The sequence below is a fragment of the Bos indicus x Bos taurus genome, chromosome 8 (assembly GCF_003369695.1).
Source record: "Bos indicus x Bos taurus breed Angus x Brahman F1 hybrid chromosome 8, Bos_hybrid_MaternalHap_v2.0, whole genome shotgun sequence".
Classification (NCBI taxonomy): domain Eukaryota; kingdom Metazoa; phylum Chordata; class Mammalia; order Artiodactyla; family Bovidae; genus Bos; species Bos indicus x Bos taurus.
In genome coordinates this window covers 104,126,546-104,132,704 of record NC_040083.1, presented here as the reverse complement: position 1 = coordinate 104,132,704, position 6,159 = coordinate 104,126,546, and positions in this window count along the sequence as shown.

Below are 6,159 nucleotides of genomic sequence, written 5' to 3'. Positions count from 1 at the left end.
CGCTGAGCCATCAGGGAAGACTCTGAGCCATCAGGAAGCCTAGCTTCCTAGAGTACAGGCAACATAATCACACAGTGCTTACAGCAACTTGCTCTGCCATCAGGCAGGCTATGTCAGAATGCCAGCTCCAAGTTTAAGTTTCCTTATCTGCCAAATGGGAATAACAGCATTTATGGGCTACTTGTAAAAACTAATATATGACATTATCAATGTAATGTGTGTGGCACACAATATGAACTCATTAAATGTAAGTGGTGGTTGTAATCATAAAATAATTACTCTCATCATTATTGCTTGGAGGTATAGGTGTGCTATGAAGTCCTACAGAGAAAAGAGGGATATATTATTTCTTACTAGAAGTTGGGAGTGGAAGCTCAGAGAAAACATTTGAACAGCAACTTAAAAAAAAAAAAAAAAACTGTTGAATTGTTGGAGCAAGAGATATAAGATAGGGAATTTGATGTTGGAGTGAGGATGCTACCTGCAGAGAAATGGATTCAGGGGAGAGATTAGCAGGTGAGGGGATCAGCATAAACTGCACCTGGAGGGGTGGGAAGGTTTATGAGGGATCAGAGATTGAAAAGGAAACTTAGGGGAAGGCCCGGGAAGCCTTGCAAAGGAAACACAACCAGGGTTCCACAGGAGAGATGCTAAAAGATTTTAAACTGGAAAAGAAAGGCAATAAGACAACCTAGAAGAGTTTGGGTGGATTTTTGCTCATTAAACTAATGTAGACGTCAAAGAGGTCACCTCAAGGAAGTCCCCTAGAGAGGGACAGGTGAGTTCGCGTATTCCCACTGTGCACGTGTAACACCCTGAATCATCTGTTATTAATATCAGCCATGTCATATTTCAATCACTTATTTAATTGCCATCTCATCCAATTATAAGCTTCCTGAGGGCAGCATAGGAAGCTCCTGTACACCTAGTGGATGATGTGTACCACATCATTCTTTATCTTCTCATGTCTTTTTTATTGATATGGAAAGACCTTTCCTCAGCTTTGCAAAAAAGTACAGACCCACCTCTCTTCTTTGAATGACAACTGAGTCCTTATTGTGTTGTTCAGCTGCCCAGTCCCATCTGACTCTTTTCGACCCCTTGGACTGCAGTACATCAGCCCATAATTGAGTCCTTAAGCACCATGTAAATTAAAGGGCTTTCTAGTCCTTCAACTCTACTGGAAGACCCTAGAGGTTAGGAAAGTAAAAGTGAAAGTGTTAGTCGCTCCGTTGTGTCCGATTCTTTGCAACCCCATGGACTGTAGCCAGCAAGGCTCCTCTGTCCAGAGAATTCTCTAGGCAAGAATACTGGGGTGGGTTGCCATTTACTTCTCCTTTTTTCCCTTGAATCTCTTGCTTCCCTAGTAGTTACCTATCATTAGTTTTGTGTCACTGAAAACCATAAAGCAACATGTCTTTTTAAATATTGCAGTATTTTCAACTTGTTAAAACGGCTTTTATCCTAAGTCATTGCCATGTCATACTTTCAATTCATAGGTTACAATCATTTGCTGAACTAGAGTAGAATTATGCTCTGATAAACCCATCGTAAATTGAAGGTAATTTTTATAATTTGAAAATTGAAAATGTATTTAATACACCTAACCTGCCAAGAATCATAGCTTAGACAAGCCTACCTTAAACGTGCTCAAACTCTTACATTAGCCTATAGTTGGACAAATTCACCTGCCACAGAGCCTATTTTATAATAAGTGCTGAGTATCTCATGTAATTTAATGAAAACTACCCTGAAAGTGCAGAACAGAATTGTCGTTTCCCCTGGTAATCTTGTGACTGACTGGGAGCTGCAGCCACCACTGCCCAGCATCAGGACAAAGTATCATACCTGTGTTGCTAGCCCGAGAAAAGATCAAAATCCCAAACTCAAAGGGAGGTTTCTACTAAATTCATATCACTTTCACACCATCGTCAAGTCAAAATATTGTCAGTTGAATTATCCTAAGTCAGAGAGTCTATTTCAAAGCACCTATACAAGCAGCAAAGGGTCCATGTCTCCATTTGAACTCATCTGCTTTTTACAGTCAAAGAGTTCTGCAACCCAATGTGCTTTCTTTCTTCTTTGCCCTGGTTACCAGGAAGCTCAGGCGTGTGTGTGTGTTGTGCTCATGACAATGTCATCAGCCAGGATTCCTTAATCCATTCACTTTACACTCTACCTTCATATCTGGGCTCTTACTGTTTGCCTTGTTGTAATGGCTTCAGTCCTTACATATTTGTGCATTTATTTCAAGTTGCCTCAAACCCTTTTTAAAGTAGGCAGAATTAACATGTGTGTATTCTTGTATACATGTATATTATCTAGTGTTTATAAACACACACATGTGGATATATCCAATACTGAAAGTATATCTATCTATGTATTTCCTAGATGTTTTCTGCCACACCTCACTCTCAGTTCTTACGCAAGCATGACTTAATGTAAACAGAAGTGAAGATTTTACAGAGGAGTCTTGGGAAACACATTTCTATTCCTTTCTCCAGATCCTTTCTTTGGTTATTCTGCCCTGAGCTTAATACACTAAACCGGGGATCACTGAACTCTTCCAGTGAAGTGCTAGATAGCAATAATTTAGACTTTCTGGGCCCTGAGATCTCTGTTACAACTACTTCATTCTGCCATTACAATGCAAACAGAGCCACAGATGGTGCATAAACAAACATGCATGACTGTTTTAATAAAACTGCATTTGTTAAAATAGGTGGTGGGTTGAAACTGGCCAGTGACCACAGTTTGCTGACCCTGCCCTAAACCTGCCCTGACTATATCTTTCATCACTGGATCCTCTTAGGGAACAATCACTCTGGCTAACACCAATGTCTGATGTATTCAAGTTAGTTCCCTTCAGCAAGATAAAGGCCACTCCGGTTAGCAGGACAGGACCCACTCTCCTCAGTAGGTAGTTTCACTGCCAGTTTTACCGCTTTAAAATACCCATGGGGTATTTTTACACAAGGAGTTTTGGGTGTTTTTTTTAAGATTTGTCTCTACTACATACAGTGATCATCGCAAAAGAAGTTTAGATAAGTACTACAAATATATCTCTATCTGCAAAAGCAATAGTATTTCTGCAGCGTATAGCCATATTTGAGGTTAGAAAGAGGGTTCAATCAAGAGATTTAAAAAATGAGTCTTCATGGCAACACTCTTCTTCTCTTAATGAGTTTCAGTTTTCTAGTCTACAAAATAGGGGTAGGATTTCACCTGCCTAAAGGCCAGAGTCTGGACAAGATGATCCCTTCTAGGTTCTTTCTAGAAGCTGGAGAAGTTATTTCCCTAAACCAATGATTTCCAAATGGTTTCAGAAGTCAGAATTCCCTTGGGTGCTTGTTAAAACACAGATTACCATACCCCAGCCTGAGTTTCTAACTCAGTAGGTGTAGAGTGGAGCCCCAGAATTTGCAGTGCCAGCCACTAAGTTCTGCTATTACTGGTTCAGGGACCACACTTTGGGAACAACGAGGTGTCTACATGATAGCAGTATTAGTCTCTCTTATGGGGAAACAAAGGAGGGTAGGGGGATCCTACAGCCGGCTCGTATTTGTGTTTTTAAATGGGATTCCGTCTTGAAGGGATGAGAGATTAAGTCTGTTTGCTCACTGCGTCTCAGATGCTGCAGCCACTCCTCAGCAACTACAGGCTGAAAGGAGGCTGGTGGTGACTTTCATGCAGCTGTGATGGAACGTAAGAGCCAATGGGTGAGCCATCTGGAGCAGGACAGGGAAAGGTGGGACCACTGAGAAGTCAGGGACACCTATGCCATCACACAGTTCTTTTGCATTAGCCAAACTTCTAGAACTTTCTCTTTCTATAAACATAAAATCAACTCATTCATTGAGTGCAGATTGACCATAGGTAGCCCCTGCATCAAGTAATACAGGGTGGGATGTGAGGACTCAGAAGACTAGAAAGGTGCAGACTGCCCCCAGAAACTCTCAATCTTAAAGGGGAGGCAAAATTCACACATGTTCACACACTGGACAGACGTCAAGACAAGCAGATAATGAGATGCAGTGTTATGTGGCATGAAGACAGTGGGCTCTGGAGTGAAGATGCTGGACCTGAGAGGTCTGGATAGGCTTTCCCAGAGGATGGATCCAGGCTGGCAGGGGCCTCCAGGGACAGGAAGGATATGAAGCTGTGAAAGGGCGAGGAGAATGTGACAAGAAGCCCGAGTGTGCCTGGAACATCAGTAGGAAGCAGATGAGACCGAGCACAGAGACTTCTAAGTTATCTACCCCTCCCCAGGGGAACTCCCCTACCCCACTCCATCTTGGTCACTTCCATTCCTTTAGCTCAGTTTCCTGGTTTGAGGATTGAGGGGTTTGAGCTAAATCACAAGTTTCCCAATGTTGTTCCACCTTGGAGAGACCTCTGGCTATTAAATGATGAATGAGCAGCCTGCAATCAGCCCTTCTTCTCCTGACTCTGCTCTAGCCGGAGAACTCCACTTTCATGACTTTTAACACTCACTGTACTGCTGGTGCTTCCAGAAAGGATTTGAAAATCACTCAACAAGAAGCTCTGTAAAAACTCTTTCCATTTGTGCACTGGGTGGCTGAATAGAGAGGAGAAAAAAGCCAGCTAACCCAAGAGATGGGACCACCAGGTGGGCCGGGCTAGCTTCAGGCACAGCTTGACAGCAGATGAGAGTTTAGACCAACGGGGCTGAGAAACAGGGAACCACAGGTGGTTCAACAGTAGAGGAGTGCCACACGGAGAGGAGCGAAACTGGGTCCGCAGTCCAACAGGGAACCGAACTGATGTGAAAATCTCAACTGCTCAGAAGGTTTTGAATTAAAACAAAGGGTTTTGAATAAAAACAAAATAAAAATCTTTGAATAAAAAACAAAGATTTTTTCCCCCTTGTCAGCCTTCCCTCCCAGGACATTACACTGTATGCAAAACTTGTGACTGTAAGACAAACATTTTTTTCCACTGCTCTTCTGAGCCCCGCAGGCCTTCAGGAAGACCTGCACTTCAAGCAAAGTCTTTTTATTTTTCAACACCCACAGCTTCCATTCAACAATCAGAAGTTTTCCACTTTCATCAAAGAGACTGCAGAGAAAGGCCAAGGGAGCAGCCGGTTCTCAGCGGCTCTGGGCGGACGACAGAGCCCTCTGCTTCCCACTCACTGCCCCGAGCCCACCACGGGACACAGTCTTCTCCCTGAATCAGCCAGGTGCGTACCCCCGAAGACGCTGGCTTGCTTTATTCCCACCTCAGTGACAGATCCAATGGATATGTGCACCCGCTTCTTCCCAAACCAAGTCCTACTTGGGATCAAGGGAACCTCATCTTCCTTGTTTATGGTACACTTGAAGGCGGGGGGAAAAGGGGATGACAGAAGATGAAGTGGTTGTATGGCATCACCAACTCGATGGACATGAGTTTGAATAAGCTCCAGGAGTTGGTGATGGAAAGGGAAGCCTGGCATGCTGCAGTCCACAGGGTCGCAAAGATTTGGACACAACTGAGCGACTGACCTGAACTGATGGTACATTTTATACCACTCTATGTAGCCCCCCAGAATTTACCTCTTTTTGGCTCTTCCATTTCCAGGATCCCTATGATTTTATGGATTCACTGGGAAGGAATATCCAGACCAGTTCTTAAGAGTGACCCAAGTCAGGTGATGCTCAGTAGTGGGGTCTCTGCAAAGGCCAAAGTCGCAGTAATCCAAGCTCGGCTCTGGACACAGAACAGTTCCTTGGGGGGCTCTGGGATTTCTGTGGGATCGCAGATACCCAGCAGCTGAAAAGCGCACAGAAAGGGGAGAGGTGCTGCAAAGGACTGGGTACTTCCAAATGAACTTTTCAAACAGCTACATCCGGAGGCACCGGTTATGCAGTAATTCACTTTTTAAATGGTCTTTTGAAATGGAGATGATTAGTAGTCAGATGTGGGCAGCTCTGCCTGCCTTGAGAATCTATCCACTCTGTCTAAATTCCAGACTATTTGGAACATTCAACCAGAATGGTCCAATACCCTCTGCCAAGTCTATTCCCATTCAAGAAGTACTCTTATATCACGCTCTCATTTGATCTTTATGGTGCCTGTCAGTGCAGACAGGGAAAAAAAGAGAGGGGCATAAGGGTTTGTACAAGGACCCAAGACCATAAGGGAGAGGGGGAAGGC